Raw genomic sequence first — 12,880 nt, 5'->3', positions numbered from 1 at the left:
TGTCGGTACAGCAGGTCTTTGGCCTGGTTTAAATGGCCATTTATGTTTACCTTCTCGCATTGCTTCCACATCATACTGAGGCCTTTTACGTATCTTCCTATGTGGATTATGACGTTTTCAGAGCGACAGCTCTGATTTCTAAATGGTTTGCATGCTAGTTCCTTATGCAAATCCTCTTGTGATCAATTTTCATTCCTTATGTACAAATTTTGTATGATAGGTGCTTCATTGCAAATCTCATGCTAGTTTCTTTTGTGAATCCTCTTGTGATCAATTTTCATGTTTTATGTACATTTTTTGTATGATAGGTGCTTATTGCAAAACGTTGCATGCATACATATATGTTTCATGAATTTTGGAGATTTTCATAGTTGGAAGTTACACTATCAAGGGTATTGTTATGTTACAAGAGATTAAGCGCGATGTTATGCACCAACCAGCAAGAATTCTAGACCGCAGAGAAATGCAAGTCAGACCCACCATGTTGGGATTGCATGGCGGGCATTTTCTCTATCAAAGAATACATCAGAGTCTATTCAAGATATACAAAGAGCATTCCCAGATTTTATCATTGAAAATGTCGATTCTTGTTCTAAGTGCATACATGTGCCCATCAAATTTGTTGTGAGCAATTGCCTAGGGGAAAGTGGTGACCAAATGGGTCACATATAAATAAGTGCGTAAGGGCTGACACTTGGCAAGACCACAAGTCTAGGATATCCAAAACCTAGGGGGGATTCTAGATCTGTGTGTGCACAAGTTATGTATAAGAGGTTCAAGGACCATGTAGGTTGGGTGTGACAGCCCTCCTAAGCCGTGATGGATTTTTGTAGGTGATTGTTGATAGGATGTGGAATGATCAAGCAGGGTGACCTTTATGTTACATTCACACCCTAGGTCACGACTCACCTTCAATCACCTTCAAAGAGGCCTCCTTTTCAGGTCTCGAAATTCCTTTTATTTTCTTAAATGCCTTTTTGAAAGCCTCCAAGTACACAAAAGACCTACAAGCATACCATATTGACAGGCTTCATAAGTCTAGGCTCAAATAGAAGTCTCTCTCTCCCAAAGTGTATAGTATGCAAATCCATTGCTCTCTAGGTGTACATGTGGCTTTCCCCACCTCTATCCTTAGCTGATGGGATGAGACCCGCATTTGTCCAATGCAATCCTAAGGGCGTGTGAGACTCGCTTTTTCTCCAAAGAGTGGGCTCTGATGATCACTCCATCCTCTGACACTCTCAAGAAGTGCTCACGGTAGATCCTTGTCTTGCTAGGGAACTCGTGGTCCCCTTCTCCCCCCCCGTACAATACGGTTGATCTCATCCAGTGGGACCAAGGGATCAGGGGCATCCAAGCTGCACTGAAGGGGGGGGAGATGGTCCATCTGAATACTCTGGCCATAACACTATCTAAAAGTGTGTGCATACCAGGCCATGTGAACCCTGCTTTCAACTAGTCGTACGGTAGCCTCCTTCTAGGTAAGGCATAGACCCTTTGAAGATAAGAGATCGTTTGGAAATGGCATCAATCTCGTTTAGTGTCATGGCAAACTCTCCCATAGTCACATGCAACCTCTCGAAACGTCCCCACTCGGTCGCTCTCACGTCACCCCCCATAAGGGTGCGGCGTACATTGCTGTTGGCCTCATCAATGTGTCTAGCTTTACCCTCCTTGTATGTGTTTGCAGTTTCCATTTCGACACACTGTGTTTGACTTAGGGCATAGTTGGATATATATAGAAATAGTTCAAGGACTCTTCCAAAACAACTGTCTTGTATGAGAATGAGTTTCTCTAATATTGTGCTTCTGGACGGAAATATATTTTGTTGGTTCTACATCCTGTTGGAGCATTTTCTATTTACTGCGGCTTTGGCCCAACTAATCCACTTCCAGGACCAAGTCTGTATTGGGCTCTACCTGATGGAGATGCGAAGACACAGGGAGATACTACTACGACATATCAAAGAGCAAGAGGATGGGACCACCGCACCACAGGGTACCGAGGTAGACAGAGCGCAGAGACAGGTCACGGATTTCTATGCATTTGACTCAACCCCAGGGCACTCTGGGATAGAGGAGGAGGAGCTAGCCAACATGACAGATATATGGATCAGTGGAGGGAGCCGACACAGCACTGCCAGACGGGGGCACAGGGACCGTACATGGCGCGACAGGCGACCACAAAACACACGATCCAGGTCCAACCTATTTCAGCTTTCCTTAGGGGAGATTGACCAAGGCGAGGCATCACCCTTGACCTAGCCCATCAGATCCAGAGATCGAGGAGACCACGTCCTCCACCACCACAGAGACATCCCGACAGATACAGATACGTGAGCTCTTTGCATCTCATCAGAGAGCCATCATGGAGCCTGGATACGTGGAGCCGGTTCTCTGAACACTTGATATCTTCATGCCACTGTCATACATTTTGCTACTTTTTTTGCTATTTTGTACTAGTATAGCATTTTAGTACTCAGCAAGGGCTTAGTGAGCCCTTTGCCCCGGCCCACAGTAGTTTATATGAGTTACTTGACTCCGTACTTTGTCCCATAGGCCCACGAGGCCTCCCGCAGATGTTAATCTCTCTCTCTCTCTCTCTCTCTCTCTCTCTCTCTCTGTCTCTCTCTCTCTCTCTCTCCGCCCGCTCGCCGCCCCCTCCCTACCGCTACCCTCCCTCCCGCTGCTGTCCCCCCTCGCCGCTCTCCCTCGACGCCCCCCTACCGCTACCCTCCCTCCCGCCCCCTCGCCGCCCCCTCCCTACCGCTACCCTCCCTCCCGCTGCTGTCCCCCCTCGCCGCTCTCCCTCGCCGCCCCCCCCCTCGCCGCCCCCCCCTCGCCGCCCCCTCCCTCGACGCCCCCTCCCTCGACGCCCCCTCCCTCGCCGCCCCCTCCCCCTCGCCACTCCCCTCGCTCCTCCCCTCCTCGTCTCTCCTCCCCTCGCCGCTCAGCCCCCTCCCCTCACCGCCGCTCAACCCCCTCCCCCTCACCGCCGCTCAGCCCCCTCCCCCTCACCGCCGCTCAGCCCCCTCCCTTGTCGCTCAGCCTCCCCCTCCCTCGCCGCTCAGCCCTCTCCCTCGCCGCTCAACCCCCTCCCCCTCCCTCGTCACTCAGCCCCCCCCCCCTCCCACCCCCTCGTCGCTCAACCCCCTCCCCCTCGTCGCTCAGCCCCCCCCCCTCCCTCGTCGCTCGCCCCCCCCCTCGTCGCTCAGCCCCCCCCTCTCCTGTAGCTCTACTCTGCCCCCCCCCCTCCCGTAGCTCTACTCTGCCCCCCCCTCCCGTAGCTCCACTCTACTACCCCCCCTCCCGCAGCCTCTGCACCACCCCCCCCTCCCGCAGCCTCTGCCCCACACCCTCCCGTAGCCTTCCCGTGGTCTGAGGGCCCTTGTCTGCTGCAAACCTTGGCTTGCCACTGGCCTTGCGCAGGCCTGCGCACCCCTACAGCAATGCTCAACAAGATCTGCCTCCCCTGGAAATCGTGCACTTGAACAAGTCCTACAATGGCCCACAAACCCAAGCAGTCTCCGAAGCCAATTGTGGGAGAGATCACAAAGCGCATCTCCAGGAGTGGATTAGCAATTGACAGCCAACCAGCCCTGAAAACATCGGGTGCAATGGACACCAATGCAGTTCTTTCTCCCGTAGCCATCATCTCTACTCCAATCACTGCCCCCCCCACCACTGTACCACTCAGCCTGCCCCCCACAGGAAAGGGTCACAGTGCCTCACTTCCCACACAGCTTCCTTCTGTCTCCACCACTCTTATGTCCCCCCTTCCCCTCACCCAGCAGCCTTTCTCCACTCCTCTGCCATATACAGCTAGCCTATCGCCCACGCCCCCACAGCCATACGCCATGTCCCAGTTCGCACCCCCCCGGGTCCCGCCTGAGACGATAGATTACATCTTTGCGGAGCTACATCGACTATGGGATCACACCGTAGCACAAGACCAGCTTATTCAGAGCATGCGCCAGGAGATCACTCACCTCCGTCAAGAGGTTGTCTCTCTCACTGCTACAGTCACAGCGGCCCCGCGCACTACACCAGAGGTAGAGGAGCGGATCGCTACTATCCAGACTGCTATTGCGGAGACTACCAGATGGGTGGACGTTGCGAGACGGGCACCCAAAGCAGCAGTCTCAGCCACCATCGCCGAGCAGGAACAGAGGGCCAATAAGGCTCTCAACATCCGAGTACGAGGTATCCCCGCGCAGATTCACTCACCCCCTTAGCGGACGCGACTGCTTTTGTGACCTCTACCCTCGGCCTCGTCGAGCATGGCATCAAGCATGCATGGCGCACAGGACGGGATTACACGCGCCCACAACCACTCATCATCCGATTCAGGGATACTCAGGCTCGACTTGCAGCACTCAGGCAGCGTGCTACACTACGAGACCACCCTACTATCTTCATGGATGAGGATCTCACACCTATGCAGGTGGAAGAGCGGCGCACCCTGCTTCAGCAGCGAGATGTAGCCCGTCAGAAGGGGAAGTGGGCTGTTGTCCGAGATGGCCGCCTGTTAGTTGGCCCCCGCCGCCGAGCCCCACCAGGTACTCCAAACATGGTAGCAGACTCCCCCCCAAATAGGGAGACATGGTCTATGAGACTCAGACTCAGCACACAGTACCCTTGGCATGCACCGTATGGAACTGTAATGGCACCCTCTGGTCTGACCCTGGGAACTTCTCAGAGTGATACACTGGACGCGACATCGCTTTCTATACAGAGACACATGAGAGCCCCGAACGCCCTCTCCCCTTGGTCAGTGGCTATACCTGGGAGTCAGTATTCCGTGAGGAGACCAGATATACTGGGGGGGGTCCGAGGGTCAGGCGGAGTTGCAGTACTCCTTCGCTCAGCGCTCACGAGCTTGACATCCGTGGTTAGACGGGATGTCCATGCCCGTTACCTATGGCTCTGATTCCGACGCCCCTCCACACGCGACCTCTTTATTGCAGTCTGCTATTTTCCTCCTGAGACGTCACATTTCGCACGAATGCTTCGCGAGGATACGGGGGTATCCCCCTATCTAGATCTCTACTCAGACATTGTGGAGTTCTCCAGACGCGGAGAGGTCCTCCTAGTTGGGGATTTCAACGCAAGGACAGGTGCACATCAGACATCACTCCTGGATTTCCACTCAGATCCGGTCCTTTTACCTGAGATGGACACAGAGGACTCGGGCTTCCCTCGCTCCTCGGCTGACAGTCGCGCTCCCGTTGCTGGATATGGGCAGGCTCTTTTGGACCTTGGACGTATACATGATCTGGTCATCTACAATATGGACTAGATTGGTGGCCTGCCTCCTCTGGTTTCACATGTTTCCCACATGGCGGAGGAGCCAGTGTCGTCGACTATATTCTGGGATCTCCTGCTTTAGCTCCACAGATCACTGACTTCCGCACTGCACCCTTACCCCCAGGAGCCGATCACACTTACCTTTTCTTTCATATACTTGCGTCCCGAGCCCCTCCCAGCCACACCCTATCATGATATACACTTCGATCATAACCTCTCACCTGATTACTCAGCCCACCTAGCCTCCCTCCTCAGACACATAGGCACCATACCCTCTCTAGATCACCGAGCCACCCTTATCACCCACTTCCTTCACAATGCAGCCCGCCACATCTTTCCTTCCACTGCCCGGTCCACCCGCCCTCCACCCGCTGGCTCTACCCCTTACAACAGATGGTATGATGACGAGTGCAAAGCATTACGCTGCACACTCCGACTCACAACCCAACGAAACGCTAGGGCCAACCCACGTCTCACCAGGGATTATCGTCGACTAGTCCGTCGCAAGAAGCTAGCCTTCCTGCGCCAGAATGAGGATACGCTACTGAACATTCTGTTTAGTAGCAACTCCAAGGATTTCTGGAGGAAATTCCTAGAACGCCGATCCCCCTCCCCCCTCACGGACACTTCCCTCTAGCACACCTACGCACGCACACTCTATGATATCCCTGATCAGCCCCCTCCCGACCTCTCAGCCACCCCCCGCCCCAATTCTTGTATCCTCTTCACAACCCAGGGAGTCACCCACGCAGCACATAAGCTTCATAACGGTCGAGCTAAGGATCATGAGGGCCTATGCACAGAGTTTGTTGCCTATGGCATCAAAACTCTAGCCCCCATCCTGGCAACGCTGTTCAATGAAGCTGTCTGTCACGGGTTCCCCAGAGCCTGGACCCTGAACACTATCACACCCATCCACAAAGCAGGAGATCCCATGGATCCAGGGAATTACAGGACCATCATGGTTGGACATGTTATGTCCAAGATCTATGCATCAGTGTTAGATGGCGAGGTCAGTGCTCGCGCAGAGATACAGGGGCTCAGGGCATCCGGACAGGCCGGCTTCAGGACGGGGCTTCAGGACGGATCACTCAACTTACGATCACATTTTTACACTTAGAGGGATCATTGAGGAGGCCAGACACAGGAGACAGAGAGTATATTGTTGCTTTGTGGATTTCCGCAAGGCATTCGACACCGTTCCCCGCGCCCGACTCATCTGACGTCTGCAGGAGTTAGGCTACGACTCGGCAATTATCTGGGCAATAGTAGCTCTCTATGAGCGGGTGACGGGGCAGGTCAGGATTGGCACCAGCTAGACCCCAGAGATCACGAGCACTATCGGAGTCAAACAAGGATGTCCCTTGTCACCGGCTCTATTTGGCCTCTACATCGACGAGCTCGAGACCACCATCAGGACACTCGGAGGTGCAGGCTGCTCTCTTGCGGAGACTGCCATCCAGATTCTCCTATACGCAGACGATGTAGTACTACTATCCTCTTCTGCTACTGGTCTTCAATGACACTTGGATGGACTTCAGGCCTTCTATGATACACATGACTTGAAGGTCAACCTTGGGAAAACCAAGGTGATGATCTTCAACACTTCCAGACCTGCTATGCACCGAGAGCAGTTCCTCTTCGCCGGCGACCCTTTTGAGATAGTTGACTCCTACACATACTTGGGCGTTGTCTTCTCAGGCCCGATCTTCACGATGCGCCCGGCCATGCAAGCCAGGATCAGCCGAGGATACGCCGCTCTTGCCAGACTGGAGCGACAGTGCTACCACTCCCACTTCCAGGACCCGCGGACCAAGTCTCTCCTTTTTGATTCTTTGGTCCGCCCAGCAGGCATGTATGGTAGCCCTTGGTGGGGAGTCGACCTTTCAGACACAGAGTGGGCTCGAGTTGAGCGCCTGCAGATACTGATGTTTGCTCAGATGATCCGTAGCAAGCCATCGGTACCACACCACCCGCCGCCCCCGACGACCGAGCTCGACTAGGCCCCGCGTGACGTCAGAGGCCAATCATCTATCGCAGGGTTTTTTCCGACTTCCCATTTGACGGCCCCTCTATGATTGGTCTCTGACGATCACCACCTGCACATGTATATTGTATCTCCCCCCTCTGCCCCATTTTTTCTGTGCCCCCCCCCTTCTTCTTCTTTTTACATCTGGAGGTAGACACATATTTTTGTATCAGGACTAGACACATAGTCCTTCATAACCTCTTTTTTGTAGAAACGGTTGGTTGGCCCGTTTTGAGACCACCACCGTTATGCTCATTGTATCAGTTATCTTTAGTCTCATAGACCTTCACGGTCTCCCGAAGACTTTAATAAGCTTTCTTTCTTTCTTTCTCACACACACACACACATATCAACCATATCATACGGTTGTATCTACTCCATCTTTGTACATCACCGACCTTTGGGGGAGGAGGGCAAGAGTTACCCACCAAGATCAAGTTTTACCATGCTCACTTCTTGGGAGTATCAGATGATGGAGTGATTATCAAGCCCCAATATCTATGGGTCTCACACATTGAGGATTGCATCGGACAAATGCGAGTCTCATCCCATCAGTTAGTTGAGGAGACGGGAAGAGCACTAAAGAGCAGTGAACATGCAAATTATGCACACTATAGAGATCGAGACAGAGAAGCAATTACCTCGCCTACTATGAGACCGAGGCTGATACCACGTCTCCTTTAAGAGGGACATGAGTTCGGGCCAATCTCCCAACTAATCCACTTCCATGACATAGTTTGTGTTGGCCTCTATTTGATGGAGATGCGGCGACACACGAAGACATTACCGCATTTTATCAGACAACAGGAGGTGACACTGACACAGGAGATAGATCCAGCACAGCAACACGTCGCCAACTGCTATTCCTTCGAGTCAGTCATAGGACACAGTGAGGTAGAGCAGGAGGAGATAGCTAACAAGAGAGCAGCATGGATCAACAAGACAAGATGGTACGAAGCAACAGAGCAACCACACAGGATGCAAAGGCTAACTAAAGCGCACACAATAGACTCGGACTACACCGTGAGAGCCAAGGTATCACTCTTAATACGGCCCACTAGATAAAGAAATCATGGACTCCACGCCTCCCACAACAGCAAGATACGGCTCAACTGACAGAAACACGAAACCTTTTTGCATCCCATCAAAGAGCCACCATGGCGCTCGGATATGTATTTGGAGCACTAGCTCTACATGGCTGAGTTTGAGTTTCGAGATTCTTAGCTTGGCACTCAGCAAGGGCCTTAGCGAGCCCTTTGCTTCAACCCCTTTTAGAGATGGCCTTGGATCCCTATCTAGTTTCCTGTCCTACCCAAACTAGAGATGCCTAGCCGCCTTTATACATGAGGCTGTCTATCACAAGGAGCAGTTGCTCAAAGCACCTAGGGATGATCAGGACATAGCCAAAACCCACTCAGAGTATGATCAATGAGTTTTTCCAACCAGACACCACTGACCAGCATAACGACGGAGATGGCCGCTTTGAGGGCCCGAGCCAGAACTACAGACACGCCAAACTCGTCATCGCACTGAGGCACAAATCACCGAACCAACCTTCCATGCTCGATCCATAGCAGTGCCCGATCCATAGCACTGACATATCATCAATAATATCCCACTGCATCAACGTCACAAAGCGGCGGCCCCCTCCCAGAGTTGATGTCCCAAAGCTCTCTCTCTCTCTCTCTCACATGACTTGAACGTCAACCTTGGGAAAACTAAGGAGATGATCTTCAACACTTCCAGACCCGCTATGCACCGAGAGCAGTTCCTCTTCGCCGTCGACCCTATTGAGATAGTTGACTCTTACACATACTTGGGCGTTGTCTTCTCAGGCCCGATCTCCACGATGTGCCCGGCCATGCAGGCCAGGATCAACCGGGGATATGCCGCTCTTGCTAGGCTGGAGCGACAGTGCTACCACTCCCACTTCCAGGACCCGCGGACCAAGTCTCTCCTTTTTTATTCTTTGGTCCGCCCAGCAGGCATGTACGGTAGCCCTTGGTGGGGAGTCGACCTTTCAGACACAGAGTGGGCCGAGCGCCTACAGATACTGATGTTTGCTCGGATGATCCGCAGCAAACCATCGGTACCACACCAGATCATTCTAGCAGAGTTCGACGCCTCACCCCTACAGCTTGATGCGGCTTTTCAGGCTATCACTATCTCCACAGAGTCAGGGATTTCAGCTCCTCCGCCGATGGTCACCTCCGCCTACCTTGGCTAGCCCTATCCTCCTCTATGGCCTTATCCGTTGATGGGGACCAGTGATGCTGGTATAGTCGTCTTTCCAGTTGGTTCACCCGACTGGGCCTCGACTTAGACCGGTTGCCTCCTTTTCAGTACAGCCTTGACGCTCCACCATCTCCCCTCTCCCCCACTGACCAAGAGGTCAACCGGCTCATTCGAGCGGATCTGCTCCAGCTCCACACCTGGCGGACATGGTTTCTTCACTCCGAGCTTCCTGTGAAGCTCGACTTCTACCGCCGACACTGCCTCCAGATCTCACAGGAGGGCTTAATCACACCTCTGGGTTACACGCAGCTTCATCTACCACATGCACTCCGGATCTCCCTCGGTCAGTTTAGGGCCTCGTCACACCGATTACGGATCGAGAGCAGACGCGCAGACGGTATCCCACGAGAGGACCGCCTTTGCCCACTTTGCGACTTGCAGGAGATCGAGTCGGAGGAGCACTTTGCTTTTAGATGTCCTATCTATAATGCCATTCCAGGCCGGTAACAATGCCTCTTCCACGACAGATTCGGCTCCCTCCCACACATGCTGCAGTTCCCGGATCAGCGATGCTTAGCCGCTTTCTTACATGAGATGACTCGCCACTGAGATACCTCTCTCCGAGCACGGCGACATGAGCAGCAAACACAGCGTGCGGACACCCAGTGGCCTATCACTGACTTCTTCCAGTCACAGGATACCTCTTCTCAGTCTAGCCGACGACGCAGACGTGAGCGAGAGCCAAAGCCACAACAGCTGCACCAGCGGACAGACTCACACATCCAGGTCCATGACATCTCGTCTCTGCTCTCTGCCCGCCCCACTAGGGTTACCGTTGCCCTCATCCACAGGGCCACCCGTCGCCCCTGATGACCGAGCTCGACTAGGCCGCGTGACGTCAGAGGCCAATCATCTATCGCACGGTTTTTTCCAACCTCCCATTTGACGGCCCCTCTATGATTGGTCTCTGACAATCACCACCTGCACATGTATATTGTATCTCCCCCCTCTGCCCCATTTTTGGTGCCCCCCCCCCTTCTTTTTTGTATCATCTGGAGGTAGACACGTATTTTTTGTATCAGGACTAGACACACAGTCCTTCATAACCTCTTTTTTGTAGAAACGGTTGGCTGGCCCGTTTTGAGACCGCCACCGTTATGCTCATTTTATCAGTTATCTTTAGTCTCATAGACCTTCACGGTCTCCCGAATGCTCATTTTATCAGTTATCTTTAGTCTCATAGACCTTCACGGTCTCCCGAAGACTTTAATAAACTTTCTTTCTTATTCTCTCTCTCTCTCTCTCTCTCTCTCTCTCTCTCTCTCTCTCTCTCTCTTAGCCTCTCCTTCTCCACCTCCTAGCTGCCTCTCCGCCTCACGCTTCCACCCCACCTCGCCACCACCTGGCACTAGACGTGCCTCCCATTATGGGAGGGGAGCTGGTGCTCCCGCTCCCAGTCGGACACTAAGACCTGCACCGAAATTTTTTATTCTTTTTTGAGAGGTCCAAGAAAAATGGGGTACAAAGCCAAGAAAGACGACAACAACAACAAAAAAAGCCGGTAGACAGCAAGGCAAAGGCAGGACCCGCCTCAGCTTCTTCAGCCTCTATCTCTACCTCAACCTCAGCTCTCGCTACAGTTTCAGTTTCGGTTTCCGCTCCAGCCTCAGCTTCCTCTATCTCTATCTCTACTTCCACTTCAGCCCCCGCTTCATGCTCAGCCCAGCCTCAGCTCCCTCTATCACTATCTCTACTTCCACTTCAGCCCCTGCTTCAAGCTCAGCTCCAGTTCCAGTCTCAGCTCCCTCTACATCTACGATCAGTGCCATACTCATGCCCATGGCGCCGGTTGTTGTTCCCTTTCCCAAGCCCCTCCTCTCCTCTTACAACTGTCGCACCGCTTATGACCCCTACTTTGGAGGTGTCATACACTGTTCCGCATTACGCTTGACTCTCCCCTCTCCCTCTCAATCAGCCCACGCTCCCACACCCCGTTGGGACTACCTCATCCATTCCACTGTCATCTCCATTCCTCACCAGTTCACCCAGTCACCATCCAGTTTCCGAACTCAGTCCCAAACTTTCATGCCACAGTCACCACAGTTTCAGCATGGACATGAGTGGGCTGATACACCAGAGGCCCGTGAGACCTTGCTCATGGAGATACATAGTTTCCGTGAGCGTGAGATGGAGTTGACTCGCTTCGCACAAGAGCAGGTCCGCTTCAACCAGGAGCAGAGCCGCATCACACAGGAGCAGGCTAGGGCCATTTGGGAGCAATCGGGTCTTATTCAAGGACTCAAACAGGATATCATGCAGCTCCGACAAGAGGTCACAGCCATACACACTGTCCCACGGAGTACCGGGTGGTCGAGACACAGATTGCGAGCATGCAATATGCTATTGAGGAGACTTCCAGATGGGTTAACGTGGCCAAACGGGAACCCGCAAGGGTAACCGTTTCGGCTACCCTCATGGAGTGGAAGCAAAGAGCCAGTAAGGCTCTCAACATCAGAGTACGCGAGATCCCACGCACTGAGGCTACACCGATGGTAGATGCGACTGGGTCTGTGACCGCTACCCTGGGTGTGGCTGAGCACAGGATAGCATGGCGGATGGGGAGAGATCCCAACCGAGAGCAATCCCTCATCATACGGTTCCATGACACTCAAGCATGACTTTCAACTCTACGACACAAGTCAGTCCTTTGAGATCAGCCAGCAATCTCTATGGATGAGGACCTCACACCTCTACAGGTTGAGAGGCGCTCTTTGCTGCAGCAGCGGGATCTTGCCCGGAAGGAGGGGAAGTGGGCAGTGGTACAACAGGGACGACTTCCTATAGGCCCCCGTAGGACACCTGCCCCCTCCCCTACATAGGGAAGCGGGGTTCCAAGACCCTATCTTGCACCATTTGGAACTGTAATAGTACCTTATGGTCAAAACCAAGAAACTTCTCAGAATCCTATACAGGCCACGACATAGTCTTTTATAGATAGACACATCGGAGTCCAAAGCGCCCTCTTCTAATAGTCAGCGGATATACATGGGAGTTTGCCTACAGAGATGAGACAAGGGGTACAGGAGGAGTTCGAGATTCCACTCTACGGCCAAATATTGACCTTGAGGAGGCAAGTATGCTACGGGTTTCAGCTGACAGGCGAGGTCCATTCTCATCTTATGGGCAAGCCCTATTAGACCTCAGCAGAATACATGATCTCCTTATCTATAATGGTCTTGACAGATAGCCCGCTTCAGGTATTTTCACATGCTTTCCACATGGGGGGGCTCCAGTGTTGTTAATTACATC

At 52.9% G+C, this 12,880-nt stretch overlaps 1 protein-coding gene across 1 annotated transcript in view; it reads right to left on the bottom strand.

The window, feature by feature from the left end:
• LOC147880262 (DNA topoisomerase, type IA, core) overlaps positions 1 to 12,880 on the bottom strand; it is a 174,351-nt gene that overhangs the window by 54,334 nt on the left and 107,137 nt on the right. The gene's annotated exons all lie outside the window — the stretch shown is intronic.

Source organism: Dipteris shenzhenensis, chromosome 32 (genome assembly GCF_047967505.1).
Source record: "Dipteris shenzhenensis isolate YYH24624 ecotype China chromosome 32, Dip_SZ_1.0, whole genome shotgun sequence".
Classification (NCBI taxonomy): domain Eukaryota; kingdom Viridiplantae; phylum Streptophyta; class Polypodiopsida; order Gleicheniales; family Dipteridaceae; genus Dipteris; species Dipteris shenzhenensis.
The sequence above is the reverse complement of the archived record's forward strand: the minus strand, read 5'-3'. Positions and strand labels throughout refer to the sequence as shown.